Source organism: Lynx rufus, unplaced genomic scaffold (assembly GCF_022079265.1).
Source record: "Lynx rufus isolate CCGP_SWC_20201006 ecotype Redwood Valley unplaced genomic scaffold, mLynRuf1.p SCAF_20, whole genome shotgun sequence".
NCBI classification, from domain to species: domain Eukaryota; kingdom Metazoa; phylum Chordata; class Mammalia; order Carnivora; family Felidae; genus Lynx; species Lynx rufus.
In genome coordinates, this window is record NW_025814835.1 from 26,153,922 (window position 1) to 26,168,998 (window position 15,077).

General features: G+C 50.1%; 1 protein-coding gene across 7 annotated transcripts in view; it reads right to left on the bottom strand.

Annotated features, from left to right (window-relative positions):
• The window catches only part of CTIF (cap binding complex dependent translation initiation factor), a 296,266-nt gene that overhangs the window by 184,760 nt on the left and 96,429 nt on the right, over positions 1-15,077 (bottom strand). The window lies entirely within an intron of this gene.

Below are 15,077 nucleotides of genomic sequence, written 5' to 3' on the forward strand. Positions count from 1 at the left end.
CCTACACGATCCATCCCATAGACATACAGAAAGCACTTTATTTCACCCAGTTTCTATCGTTTGGCTTCTCTGCCCCTTGGCTGACAATCTCCCCAAGTTCTCTGACAACCTGCCTTACTCCTAATGCCCTCCATCCCTCGTTACCCCTAGTCTGCTTTCATCATCACACTCTTTAAAATCAAGATTTTCACCTCCAGGACCACTGGACATGTGCCTGCCTTATGACCCAGGACGTCACTCACAGGTATAAACACAACCAAAACGTGCACAGACGTTCACCAACAGTACGAAGCACACAGAAGTACAGAGCAGCACTACTCACAATAGATCCACACTGGAAGCCACCTAAATGCTTCCCAGCAGTTGACTAGACATGCCAATTATGTCATAGTCACATACTGGAATATCGCACAGCAGGGAGAATAAACAAATTAAAACCTACAACAGCATTAATAAGCCCCCAAAATGTAAAGAAGAACAAAAGAACCCGGATACAAAAAAAGTACCAACTCCATGATTCAATTGATACAAAGTTCAACGACAGGCCAACGAACTAATCTGTGGAGACAGAATTCAGGAAGCGGGGGGTCCCAGGAGGGTCCTGGGTGGGGGGTGCTGGTAATGTTCTGTTTCTTGACCTGGATGCTTGTGTGTTCAGCTTGTGAAAACCCACTGAACTGTATGCACGTAATATGTATACTTTTTGTCCATGTGTGTTAGGACCTCCTGGTTAGATTCCTGATAGTATCCCCAGTCTTTGTTTTTAGGACTGATCTGTCCCCAGGCCTACCACTTCTCAGGTCCACTAGATCCTACACTGGATGATTTTCGTTTGAGACCTTTCCACGGGCCTAGGCCTAGGCAGACACTGAAGACACAGAAGTGGAGGAGTCACAGACCCTGCCTGCAAAGAGGGGTAGGTGTGCAATGACACACATGTAATAAATAATTACAAGACAGTGCGATATGTGCATTGATTCAAGGAGCCATAACGGGACCAGAGCACAGGCAACTTTGCTGGTGACTCCTCCTGAGCAGGGGACGCAAGGACTCATGGAAGTGAGGCAAGCAGAGAGAAAAGCAGGGAAGGGGTCATTCTGGCAAAGGGGACAGCATGAGGGAAAGGCAGGACCCAACAGGGAGTTATGGGGAACTTCAGGGCCTCTGGCTTTGCACAGGGGGCACAGCAGCCCAGAGAGTGTCTAGGGTCACCCACACAGTCCTGGCCAGGGCCTACTAGGGGCCCCACAAGTGCTCCTCGGTGCTTGTTGGGGTTGAATTGTGGCCCCCCCCTCCAATTCGCATGTTGAAGTCCTAATGCCCAGTACCTCAGAATGTGACTTTATTTGGGAATAGGGTGGTTGCCGATGGAGTTAGTTAAGATGAGGTCATATGGGTGGGCCCTCATCCAATATGACTGGTCCCATTATAAAAAGAGGAGATTTAGACACAGAGACAGACATGCACAGTGGGAGGATGCCATGGAAAATTGGAGTCACGCTGCCACAAGCCAGGGAACCACTGCGGGCTGGGAGACAGGCCTGGAACAGATCCTTCCTTGGTGACTTCACAGAGATCATGGCTCTCCCCACACCCTCATTTCAGACTTCTGGACTCCAGCACTATAGGACTGATAATACCTTTCACTAGGTTGAGCCAGTTTGGGGGTCAGAAGTATGGAATCAAGGAGACCTAGCAAACTAATATGGCAATCGACCATCCACCCCTCTAAAAACTCCCTTTCTGAGGGTGGTCAGTCATGTCCCTTCCTCCTGCAGTCAGCAGATGCCCCCCGCACCAACCCCAGGACCTTCTCACGTCCTCACAGCCACACTAACCACCTGAGGGGGTAGGGTCTCCCGCATCCTGCAAACAGAGCAGCCCATGCCGGCTCAGGCCAGTCTCTGACCTCCCAGCATCCACATCCCCAGGAGCCAGCCCGTGAAAAGTCCCATCTTCTATCCTCCCTGGTGGCGATTCCCCTGCAGACCACAGCCAACATCACCCCAGAGGCTGCTGGACAAAGCCCCAGTGGACTAGAAGGGAACCCGAACCAGGCTCAATGACTCCACCTCTGCCTCTCCCAGCAGAGACACCAGCACCTTGACAAAGAAGCCCCATGATTTCGGGATTTGGTTTTGTCTTTGATTTTCCTCGTCTTCCGGTTGGTCAGAGTTGGTAAGCACGCTTTCCTCCCTGCCGGCATTGTACTCGGCATGCTTGACTCACCAGCCTCTTACGTGGAAGCCAACCTAGTTTCCAGGGAGAGAGCAGTTTGCGGGTACATTCCAGCTTTTAATCAATCTGAAGGCAAGGAGCACCCAGCGGAGGGGCCCAAGCGCTTGGACCTTCATAGACACCAGGCAGGAGACAAAGAGGGGGTGTGGGGAAAATAGAGAGTAGTAAATGGGGGGGCTGAGGGGACACACGGGAGGACGCATGACCTCAGACCTCATCAATAAAAGGAGGACTGGCCCTGCCTGTGGCACCACCAGCCAGAGCCCCAGGTTCTAAGTGACAAAACTTTCTGCTCCCACCATGCCCTGAGAGGCCCCACAATCCTCTCTTGTGAGTCAACCGGGCCATACGTAACCTCTCCATATGGTGCCACACGGTGGCTCTGTGCACCTCGGTGCTTCCTACCCACACCTGTCCAGTCCTGCATTCCCACAATCCCTTTCATTATTGACAGTGACCTATCAACCCCATCTTGCTCCTCTCCTGCTCACGTGACCACCTGGGAGGCTCACGTGACCGCCCAAACTGCAGTAACCTTGCTCTGCCCTAAACTAACCATCCATGCAGGCGGAGTGAGGCAGCTCTCGTTCCATCTGCATATAGTGACCTTTCTCCCGCACTAGATCAGGGATAGCCACCTCTCTGGGTCCCCCAGAGCTCTTCGCCCGGTGCCTAAGAAACGTCTACGGGACTGACTTTTGCTTCAATCAACTTTCACTATCTTCCTCTTGCCATTTGTGACCTCAGTGAAGTCTGGGCTTGAGATTCTTTGTATTTAAATAAAGAGCGCTCAGAGTGTGACAAGATTGGTTCCTTCTGACCAGCAAGGCACGGACGGACACTGCCACCACGCCTTCTCCCTCCAGTGGCAGACATCACTAAACAAATATGGCGTGATTTACAGTCCTCAAATCAGGTGACCCCTAATGTTCCAGGACCACCCCTCCCTCCCTCCCCGAGTTGCCTCATCACCCTCCCAATCCCAACTCCTGGTGTCTGGCTGGCTTCCAATTCAGCAGCCCTGGAGGAGGTGAGGGCACCGGGCAAGGTTGAAGACCACCCCCCCCCCCCGCCGGGGCCGCTGAGCTGGGGGAGCCCAGGCCAAGATGCCTATCTGTGCTGAATCAGAACAGGAAGGTAACCCCATGAACAGGTAAGAGGGCAAGTCTGGAGAAGTTCACAATGAGAGTCTCGGTCACAGGGGACGACCTACTTATCTCCGATCTATGTGACACAGTAGCTGTGGCATATTACACGACTCTGGATGTTTCCTCAGAGCTCGTTGCAACAGAATGTGACGGGCATATAATCACGGCATGCAACCGTTTCTCAACAGGGGCTGGGGAAATTGCCTGGCAGTTGGAGGCAAAATCAATCTCCATCAAATCTTGGCCCACAGAGGGAAGACCCCGCCTGCTGAGGCTTCCTTTGCTTCCCTGTCAAGGCCGAGATGGTGGCCCAGGCAGTGCCCGGAGGGGTCAGACTGAAGGCAACGGCAAAGCTGGACCACCAGGAACCAAGAGCTTCACGCTCCCGTCCCCTGCGCCCCAGCCCTGGGCTGGCAGCTTTCAAGCTGACCATGAGGTCACCTTGCCACGGGGCTTCAGATCCTGCCAAAGCCTTTAGGGTGTCTGGATATTCCCGTTTCTTGAGTTCTGGGCACCAGTCCTCAAACCTTGCAACTCCCAGCACACGTGTGTGCATACGGGCCACCTGTTCCACAAACTCTCCTATTATTACAGAGAAGTCACAGAGGGGCAGGGGTTTGCAGACAGACAGACCCACAGACAGGCAGACTGCAGTCTGACTTCTGGAACCTCCCACCTGGAGCCAGACCCACCCCACCGTCCAAACCACCCCCACCCCTTACTCACACTGAGCTGCATGAGAGGCAAGGACAAGCAGAGGACGGAGCAGAGGGTGACCAGCGCTTGGCTTGTCCCCAGGTACTCCCTGCTCTCCCAAGTCCCAGGCTGCAGCCGACTACTGCAGGGACCTTGGCTTCCCTAGCACACTAGTAATGCACAGTGTTAGTGTGAAGGGCTCTGAGGTCACGCCAAGCTACCCAAGATAGGGGCTTATATTCCTCTTTGCACCACTGTACCCTTCCTAGACTCACAGAAAACAAATGTCCTCCCCAACCCCAGTCTTTGTTTCTGATAGGCTCCAGCTCAAGACCCCTCCTCTCCGCGGCCGAGCATTTCCTCGGCTGACGCTAGTGCCCCAGGAACCCACAGCACGTCCAGCGCTTCCCGACTCTTCGACTGCTGTGCTTCCCAGTGGTGTTCTAGAAACACTAATCCACTGGCTCTTAAATGTCAATGTGCATCAGAATCACGCGGGGAGAGGAGCATTGCCAGGTTAAATTTAGTGCAGCTGGGGTGGTCCATGGAACACACTTCTAGAAACTGGATGTTCAAAGGGTTTTGTGGGGAAGAAAAGTTCAAAAAGGTTCCCTTGTCAAATGTTTGGGACGCATTGAGTTAAAAGATTGCTGTTGTTGTTGTTGTTGTTTTTAATGTTTACTTATTTTGAGAGAGAGAGAGAGAGAGAGGGAGAGGGGCAGAGAGAGGGGGAGAGAGAGAATCCCAAGCAGGCTCTGTGCTGTCAGCGCAGAGCCTGACATGGGGTTCAAGCCTACAACCGTGAGATCATGACCTCAGCCGAAATCAAGAGTGGGATGCTTAACGGACTGAGCCACCCAGGTGCCCCAAAAGACTGTGAAATGAATTACTTTACTGCCAAACTTCTTGGTGCCTTTATTGGTCTTAGATGGATGTTGACTCTGCAAGTATTTCCCAAACTCCTTTGGCCAGAAAGCCACCCCATCCTTCCTCTTTATTCCACAGAGGACTAGGGTTCCACAGAACCTACTTTGGGAAATGGTCTTCTAACACTCTTCCTCAATTATGCTGCATCCCCTCAACGAGGAACCCTGGCTTCACTTTTTGTTGTATCCCTCTACTCACTCACTTCTCACCGTAGCCCGGGGACCCAGCATCTTTCATTAAAAATTTTGCAGCAAGGATTCAGGTATCTAGGCACTGAGAGCCCACCACAGAACTGCACTGGCTTCTTCAAGAGCATCCTCTGCTGTGCAATTCCTGTGTCTAGAGCTCTTCTCTGAGCCCCCTCCCCTCCCCAGCCCTGAGGTCACCCGGGCCCTGCCCCCCAGGTTGCTGCAAGGCCAAGGTTCTGAGAAGCCTAATCAGAAGCAACCATCCTTTTCAGTGGATCGTTTTTAGCACTTAAACGCTGCCGAATCCTTCACAACAGGCCCTTTTCCTGGCAATTAGGGGGCCTCATGCCAGTGTGAACCGTGCTGTTCTCAGAACAGATCACAAAGGGATAATGAGCGCTTTAAACCATGTGGAAGAAGAAATGGAAACGGCCCGCCTACGGGCGGGGAGACTGGAGCCGCCTGAGAGCCTGGCCGGTGCACAGCTACCCCCACCCAGCTCAGGGGAGTCCGGACTCCGGCAACGACAAGAGCCAACTTTCGCTGACGTAGCACTCACTGAACGGCGGGTACCCTCTGAGCACTTCACTTTGGTCACAACCCTAGGAAGCCCCACTTCACTGATTAGAAAACGGAGGTTCGGAGAACTTGCCTGTGTTCAGAGAGCTTGTGCCCAGGATGGGAATGTATACAACAGTGTGGCCCAGAGTTGATGCTCTTACCTGTTGCACCGTGTGGTGACATTATTCAGATAAACTGTGGCCTCACTGCAGACTGCTATAATGCAGTCAGGTATCCATCCCATCCAGACATTTGGGTTCTCTGAGTCCACCTCTGCCTACGTTTGGGAAGACAGTGCTGGTGGAGGGAGCAAATCGCCTGCAGTGAAGGTAAGAGGGAGTCTGGGGGTGGGAGATGGAATGTATAAAGAAGCGGGGTGGGGGGGGCTCTGGACCTGAGTGAATGAAACAAGGTAGGAGTGGATCACTGTACAGTAGAGAAACATGCTAAGTCAGGAGCAGTGAGAAAATAAACCCTCCTCTGTGCTGCTGGGTTCTCTTTACTAGTACACAACTGTGGAGTGATTTACATGCCTGTGTGTGGGTAGGTATGTGTCGACAACTCCAGGCTACAAGGGTTTAGAAACTAAGGGGAACTTGACTGTCTAGGACAGCGCACAGGAGGAGGACCGCTTCCATTATTGGGAGGGTCACAGGTGAAGTTCCATCTAGAGGAAGCTGGGGCATGCCAGTCTGGACTTCCCCCAGCTTGTCTGCTGTTAGTCAGCTGTACCAGGGGACACGGAGGCAGGGGTGGCCAGCCTTTGGTCCTGGCTTCCCACACCTGAAAGCCCAGTATGGGAGCAGCTGCACAGGGCCTAGTGCTGGACACCAGGCAGAAAAGGGCAGTACAGCCCCTGCTCCCCAGATGGCTCACGGTCCCAGGACATCTCCCTTCCTGGTGCAGAATGTTCTTCCACAGATTCTGTCCATCATGAGGGCCAAGAGCAAGGCTGACCCTAACATGGATTGTCTCACTTCGTGGACACAAGTTCCTGGCATAGCTGATGGGGAGGGCCATCCCTTTAGACATAGACAAAATTTCTCTCCTTCCTCTCCAAGGACCCCACCGCAACTCCTCTGCCTCACCCTGATCTATCACCCACAGAAGTGGACTAGTCCTGAGGTGATCATCCCTGCCCTCACAGGTCATACCATTCAACCAAGAGTCACAGAAACAAAAAGAACACTGGAAGATGGCACGTAGTCAAGCACCATGCGACAAGATGTATGCCACCCCTGTTGCTGCCTTTGGACAAGACAGCAGAGGGGCTCTGAGATTCCGGGAAAACTTCCTGAGAGTACCAACATGGTTTGGACTAAGAGTGGGTAAAATAGGACTCCAGGCCTGCAAGCTGCTTACTGGAGGGCTCAGGAGAGTCACTCAGCATCTTGCACCGATGCTGCTTTCTCTGTCCCATAAGCATTTGGACTGGACCAGTGATTCCCCAGTCGGGGTAGGGAGAGCAGGCAGAACAAACGAGACACTGAGACCAAAGGCCCCAAAAGTATCTCCTGGGCCCAAACAGGGGCTTCCAACAGGTTGGGTCTGAAACTCCTCTTAGGCTCAAATTAAACCAAAATTTGAGATACAGTCCTGTCCTAGTAACTGTGCATGTGTGTGAGTGTGTGTGCATGTATGTGCATGTGCGTTCAGCACCAAGGACAGCACCTCACATGCTGGTGGGAAAGACCATGATGGACCCCCCCCTCCCAATATTTTAATGCCCTTACAACAGAAGGGTCTTTGAGGCAGGAGAAAGGCAGAGCAGAAGCCAGAAGAGAGGGCTTCCTGGGTGTCACCAGAGCAGAGTTCAGGAACCAGAAAAGGCATTCCTTTCATTATTCCTGTCTGCCCATTCTATCCCTTCCCTCTCTAACCTCAACTGTTTTTAATTTTTTAATGTTTATTTATTTTTGAGAGAGACAGAGACAGAGCGTGAGCAGAGGAAGGGCAGAGAGAGAGAGGGAGACACAGAATCTGAAGCAGGCTCTAGGCTCTGAGCTGTCAGCACAGAGCCCAACTCGGGGCTTGAACCCACAAACTGTGAGGTCATGACCTGAGCTGAAGCCGGACACTTAACCAACTGAGCCTCCCAGGCACTCTGTACCCTGACTGTCTTTGAATTAAGAACCAAAGGGAGAGGTAGGAAATAACGACCGAAGCCTGTGACCAAGTATACTTCTCCTAATCTTACCCTTTCTGCAAACTCTCTTGGCTAAGTTTGTGCTTGCAGATTTAAATGGCCATGTTATTTGAACCTGGACTGGTCAACACCACAGGCTACTTCTGGCTGCCTTCCTATTTGGCATCTGCTGAAATAATGCAGGCCCATTTAAGCGTCCCCAGTTGTCCACCCTGCATGTCCTTATGCAGAGAATGGATCCCATCCTCCAAGACTCCTCACTAGGAGGCCTCTTGAAGCTCCCCAGTCCCCAGAGATTCTCCCTTCCTGCCAGGCTCAGACTCAGACCCACGGAAGTCCAGAGAAGAAAGGAACTGAGAGATCATCAGGTCCGGGGGTGACCTGGGGGTTCTGCAGAGGTGCTCCCAGAGCATTGAGGCAGATGGAGTAGGAGACAGCAAGTGGGTTCCTCCTTCCCTTGCCTCCCCAAGCAGTTTTGCCCCTTTTGTTTTCCATACGGGATTTTCCTGAAAGCTTCGGATAAGACAAAAGGTTCTGTTCTTTAAAAAAATTAACTTTTATTTTAGATAATTGTAGATTCACATATAGCTGTAAGAAATAACACAGAGATGCCCTGCACCCTTTACTCTGTTTCCCCCATGTGGAAACTTGTAAAAGTATAGTTCAATATTGGCGCCTGGGTGGCTCAGTCGGTTGAGCGTCCGACTTCAGCTCGGGTCATGATCTCGCACTCCATGAGTTCAAGCCCCGCGTCAGGCTCTGCGCTGACAGCTCGGAGCCTGGAGCCTGCTTCAGATTCTGTGTCTCCCTCTATCTCTGCCCCTCCCCTGCTCATGCTCTGTCTCTCTCTGTCTCAAAGATAAATAAAAACATTAAAAAAATTTTTTTAAAAAGTATAGTTCAATATTAAGACCAGGATATTGACATTGATATGGTCAAGATGCAGAACATTTCCATCAGCACAAGGTTCCCACCTGCTGCCCTTCTGCACCACACCCATTTTCTCCTGCCCCTCCCTTCTCTACTCCCTGTAACTGCTAACCTGTTTCCCGTTTCTATCATCTTGTCATTTCAAGAATGTTATATACATGGAATCATAGAACATGTAACTTTGGAGGATTGGCTTTTTTCACTCGGCATAATTCCTGGGAGATTCACCCAGGTTGCTGCATGTGTCAGTAGCGGATTCCTTTTCACTGCTGAGTGCCACAGCTTGTTTTAACTGTTTACCTGTTGAAGGACATCTGGGTGGTTTCCAGTTTGGGGCTATGATGAATAAAGCTGCTATAAACATTTGAATACAGGTTTTTGTGTGAGCATAAGTTTTCCTTTCTCTGGGATAAACACCCGGAGTAAAATGACTGGATCAGATGGTACTTGCAGGTTTAGTTTTTTAAGAAACTGCCAAATTGTTTTCCAGAATGGCTGTACCACTTTGCACTCCTACTGGCTATGTGTGAATGATCCGATGTCTCTGTATCTTCACCAGCATTCGGTGTTGTCACTATATTTATTTTAATTAGCTATTTTGATAGGTGTGAAATCTCTCATTGTGGCTTTAATTTGCATTTCCCTTACAAAAAGATGTGGAACATCTCTTTGTGTGCTTCTTTGCCGCCTGTACATCCTCTCTCTTCAGGGAAAAATGTCTCTTTGTGTCTTTTGTCTGTTTTCTAAGTGTATGGTTTTAAATGTTGAGTGTGGGGAGTTCTTTATATATTCTGAGTACTAGTCCTTTGTCAGATACATGTTTTGCAAAATTTTCTGTCATTTGTCTCTTCGTCCTCTAAACAGGGTTTTTCCTGTTTAATTTTGATAAAGTCCAATTTCTCATCTCAGTGATGAGATCTCATCTCATCTACTGATCATCTTTTCCCATTTAGTTTGAAATATTTCTGGTTCTTAGGATGACAAATGATTTTTTTGTTGCAATGGGGACACTTTCATGTTGTGTTATGAAACTCTGAATCATATTTAAATCTTCTGTTTTTGACTGCCTTTTTGTGATGCTACATTGGGAGGGAAAAGGGAGGGTATAGCCTCACAACTGCCATTGCAGGTAGAAGTCCAGGGTAGCTAGCACTTGTTGTTATGGCTCCATGGAGGTGGGAATTTCAGGACTCCACAGTTCCCAGGGACCTTGCATGAAGGTGGCCTCATTACCACTGGGCAACAGTGGAAGTCCCAACTCTCTATTGAACTTACTCTGACACAACCCAGTAGGGAGGGGAGGGGCGCCTCAATACTGCTGAGTTGGGGTGAAGTCCAGTTCCCAGATGGCCTCCAATAATACCTTGGGGGTTGCAAGGACCCTTTGTATAGGCTGGCAGGGATAAAAGTTCCAGCTGCCCGCCTGGCCTTCTCTGACAACATCCCAGTTGGGGGGCGAGGGGAGGGCTCATTACAACCCAGTGAGGGTGGCAGTCTAGACTCCCACTGGGTCTTTGCTGGTGTGAGCAAGAGTGGGGCTGCACTTTGTTCTATGCTATCTGGCTGGAGTAGAGCAGTAATTTTTAAGTTTTTTTTTTTAAGTTTTTTAATTTATTTTTGAGTAAGAGACAGTGTGAGTGGGGGAGGGGCAGAGAGAATCCCAAGCAGGCTCTACTCACAAAACTTTGAGTTTGGGGGCCTCAAACTCACAAAACTGTGAGATCATGACCAGAGCTGAAACCAAGTGTTGGACACTCAACCAACTGAGCCACCCGGGCACCCCTAAAACTTTTCTATCTTAATAGAAAATATCTTTGCCTAGACCTTTGCTTAGAGACAACAGACTTTCATTGGTACCTTAAAAAAAGATCTGTGTCCACTGCCATTTCCTAGTTACTTCCTTCTTCAGCCCCAAGTCTGGGATGTTAGAGGCAAAAAGGAAACTCAGGAAAGTTACCACAATGTCCTTGCTCAGGTCCCCCAAACCGTAGCTGGTCTGCCTTCTTATCTCTACCTTTCAGAATTTTCTTACGTTTGCTTCATACAGAATGTCTGGGATCTTAGTTGTACTCAGCAGGGGGAATATAGAAAAGAATATATACTCCATCTTCCCCAAAGCAGAAATCTATGTCTGTATTTTTAACAATATATTTTGATGGTCTTAAGTCTAGATCATCTCGTTTTTCAGAGGGAATCAGGCTATTGCAAGATGATGTGTCTCACCCATGACCCAATGGTAAGTCAGAGGTACGGAAGCTAGGACTCACATCTCCTGGCTCCTGGGCCAGTGCCGTTACCATGACAGCATGGCTCCTCCTCCCTCCTGCCTGTGTATCTGTGTATGTGGCCTCCTCTGCCAGCTGCCAGCTCCCCTGTAGATACCAGCCCACTCCTCCCTGTATTCACACACTGCTCTGGACTGTTGCTTTCGCACTAGAGAAAGTTTTGTTTCTTTAAGCAGACTCCAGGTTCTCTGAGGACAGACACTAGGCCACATGGCTCATAATGTTTACAGCAGGGGCTCCAAGGATGGCTGCTGACTGTTCTCCCTACAAGTCAACCATCAACACTGTTTTAAGTGTTATATCCTCGTTCCTCCAGATAAGCTGGAGCCAGAAGGCTCCTCAAGGACAGGGACAGGTGATATCTTCTAGAAAATAGAGGCTCATGCTGGGAGCACCAGAGTTTGCAGAATCAGATCACACCAGCAGGATCGTGTACAGTTCGGGGACGCTCATTAGGAACAATCATAGTTATAGTGCTCCTAGGAGAGTAACCCAGGACAGGATGGGACCTAAGAACCATCGTGTCATGTCCCAGACATCTCAGCACTGCGGGGTAAGTGCCTGCTTTCTCTCTAACCTCTATGTACGTAGAGACTGAGCCCATCACTTCATCACCCTGCTTCCTGCCTCCCAGCCTCCCAGCAAGCTGCCAGGCACACAGGCAGCCCTCAGAGATGATGTGTAGACTGGATCAACGCATGAAAGACCTGATAAATAAACAGAGGGATGAAGCAACTAAATCATGACAAAGGAAACAGCTGCAGGAACTAATGTATTTAGCTTAAAAAGCAGACTGGCCATGCTGGACTGCTGCGGGAGAAACGAAACAGCCATGGGCAAAGGGAGTAAAACTAAAACCATCAGCTGGGGTTATGAGAGGTGGTTTGGAGCTGAACCAAAGAAAGACACTGTAGGGGCACCTGGCTGGCTCAGCTGGTTAAGTATCTGGCTTTGATTTTGGCTCAGGTCATCATCTCACACTTCGTGAGATTGAGATTGAGTCGGGCTCTGCACTGACTGTGAGAAGCCTGCTTGGGATTCTCTCTCTCTCTGTCTCTCTCTCTGCCCCTCCCTCATTACCATGTGCATGCTCTCTCTTTCTCTCTCAAAAAATAAACATTAAAAAAAAAAAGATGAAGACTGTACTCAATGGAGCTGCCTCACGACGTTCTGAGATGCCTTTTGAAGCAGTGAGCTCCCCATTTCAGGAAATGTCCAGCAGCTCAACAGCCACAGGAGGGGGTTCTTGCACTGCAAGGTGGGAGGGTGGATCAGATGACCTCTGAGCTCCTCGTCATCCTGAGAGCACGTGATGTCTTTAGGGTTCCCAGGAGACCTGCTTAGCTCTGGATTTGATGTGGTTGGAAGAGGTCAGCCCCAGCTCCTGGTGAGCTTCTACTAGAGGTGGGGCGTGTGATAATCACTCGAGCCAGTCACCAAACAGCTCTGGTTCCCCCCATTCCGGTTCATAGTGGGATGATACTTTTTATGGTGCTTATGGTTGGGTAGGGCCACGTGACCAGTTCTGGGCAACAAGCAAGGAGGGGAAGTGATGTGTATTATATCTAGGTCGGAGTGTTGATTGGCAGTGCAAGACCCTCCGGTGGTCCTTTTCCCTCTGTCATGGTGACTGGTGAAAATGGCAAATGGTCCATCAAGCTGGGTCCTGAATGGGTTGTTTAAAGTTACTGCGACTCAAAGTTGTTTGTTACTGCAGCATTACTTAGGCTATCCTGACTGATGTGAAGGGACAGACTTTACCTGTATGGAATGGAGAGAAAATGGAAGATATAGAAGGTACACAAGCAGGGGAAGGGGTGGAGAGCAGTTCCAGCATCTCAGCTGAGCACACAGACACCTCCACATCCACCGTCCTCCTTCCTACCACTCCTGTAACACCCAACACAAACTGCCCACTCAAGGTGTACTCTCTCCTGCTGCCCTAACGTCCCAACGTTACACCTAACTTCAAGCCTTGTGAACACCATTTCTTCTCTCTTCCCCCTCTTTTCTCTGGTCAAACAACCTAACCATTCCTGAAGGCACAGATCAGGTCTCATGTCCTGCAAAGCATCTCTCTACTTACAGAGACCAGAAGGACCACTCTTGGGAATGACTGCAGAACCTGTGGTCAGGACGTGTCTTTGAGGGACTTCACTGGGTGCCTTCAGCCAGCCCTTTCCATGTGAACTGGCCTCTACTGTATAGACAGGCAGTGAGCCCAAAGGCTCCAGCTTATATGTGTCTGCCAAGATCCCAGCAGATACTCAAGAAATACTAACTAAATAGAGAGCAGTGCCATGAACACATTTCTTAAATATCCACAGAAGCTGAGTAAAAATCTAGGCACTTCTACTAAGATATCATTTGTGCTCATGAGTTTAGTTGGCACTGGACCAAATACTATAATTACTGGAGGGCAGCAAGATAACTGGCAGAAAACTCCTCCCCTTTCCTGTGGGTCAGAGGTAAGCTGTGTATTTGAGGCTCACCTCTGCCTACCACTGGCCATCTCTTGGATCAGAGTCAGTTGGCCCCTAGAAGAAACCTGGCCACAGGTTGGCACAGGTATTAGGGAGAGTAAGGGGACGGTGGAGAAATCAGGAAAATCCACACTTGCTGCTGCTTTTAGCAGCTATTTGCATCCAATTGCTCATTTCTGGAGACCCAGGAACAATGAAAGAGATTTCCAGAGAGGTTCAGAGAAGTCTATCATTTTGCAGAAGAGGCATTGAAATGTGTGCTACACCTGGGTCCACCTCCGGTTCTCGTGGCCCTTGGGACAAAGGCTCTTTGCACTCCTTCCTAAGGCTTCAACGTGCTACCGGGCATCATGATACCACAGGGAAAGTGCCCTTCTCTCGTCATTCCAGGGAATGTGGGATCCAGGCCAACAGCCAGGACTCAAAGACCTCACTTCTAACACACCCACACCTTTCCCAGGGCTCGGCATGAACCCGCCTGATAAGGAGGGGGGCCATGAGGATCCCAGTGAAGATTTCATTGCCTTGTTCTACAGCCAACACCACGGGCCAGTAAATTCCTCAGTGAGGAAGTCCTTCTCAAGGACTAATCAGAGGCTCTGCTGCTGTTGTACACATTCATTTTCTTTCCTTGGCGCTTTTGTGCAGGTAGACAAGAGCTGCTAGTTCCTGACCTCATACAAACTCTCATATGCCTTTGGCTTTCTTCCCTGAATGCTAAATCCCATGCTGGTACCTTGAGACATTTTCTAAATGCACCAGGTTGCACACTCTCACATCAGCTACTTTCCTGCAAATCATCTCCACCATGATTCCCCTACTACAGTGAAAAGCTGGACACTATTGCAACTTCCTAACTCAGTGACTAGGTGTTGGATGAGGTCTCTTGGAAAGAGGCTGCCAGGATGCCGAATAATCCCCAATACAGCCAAATCCCAATTGCAGGCAGTTGAACAAGCCTCTTCAGGACTATCTGTAGCCCATTCTCCTCTGAGCCCCTCCCTCCCATTTCATGGGACCTAACCCACCCTAGGCTACCCCCACGTCGTGCCTCTGAAAGGGGTCAGAGAAGGCAATGGTTTTTCCTGTCTCCTTGCATTAGTTGAAATAACAAAATATAATCTCAGTGCATGGCTAATCCCCAAATGGTGCCTACACCTAGGCTACACATTCAGGACACGGTTTGTGACCCGCCATCCAGAGCTTCCTGGGCAGAACACAGAATCTCAACATCCTCCTGCCGACCCCACTTTCCTGGGCCCGTGCGGCCAAGGTGGAACACCCACTCAGCCAGCCACCCCCATCTCCAAGTACCTTTAGTTTCCTCCTGAAATTCTCCCCCATGGGTGAATGTGGGGTAGCAGAACCACCCCCACTATCCCAACGACCTTAGAAACAGCAAAATTGGTGTGGCCAGAGCAGTTGGCCCCACCAGGGACTGACTGCATGGACTGGGCCTGTGCCAACTCAGTGTA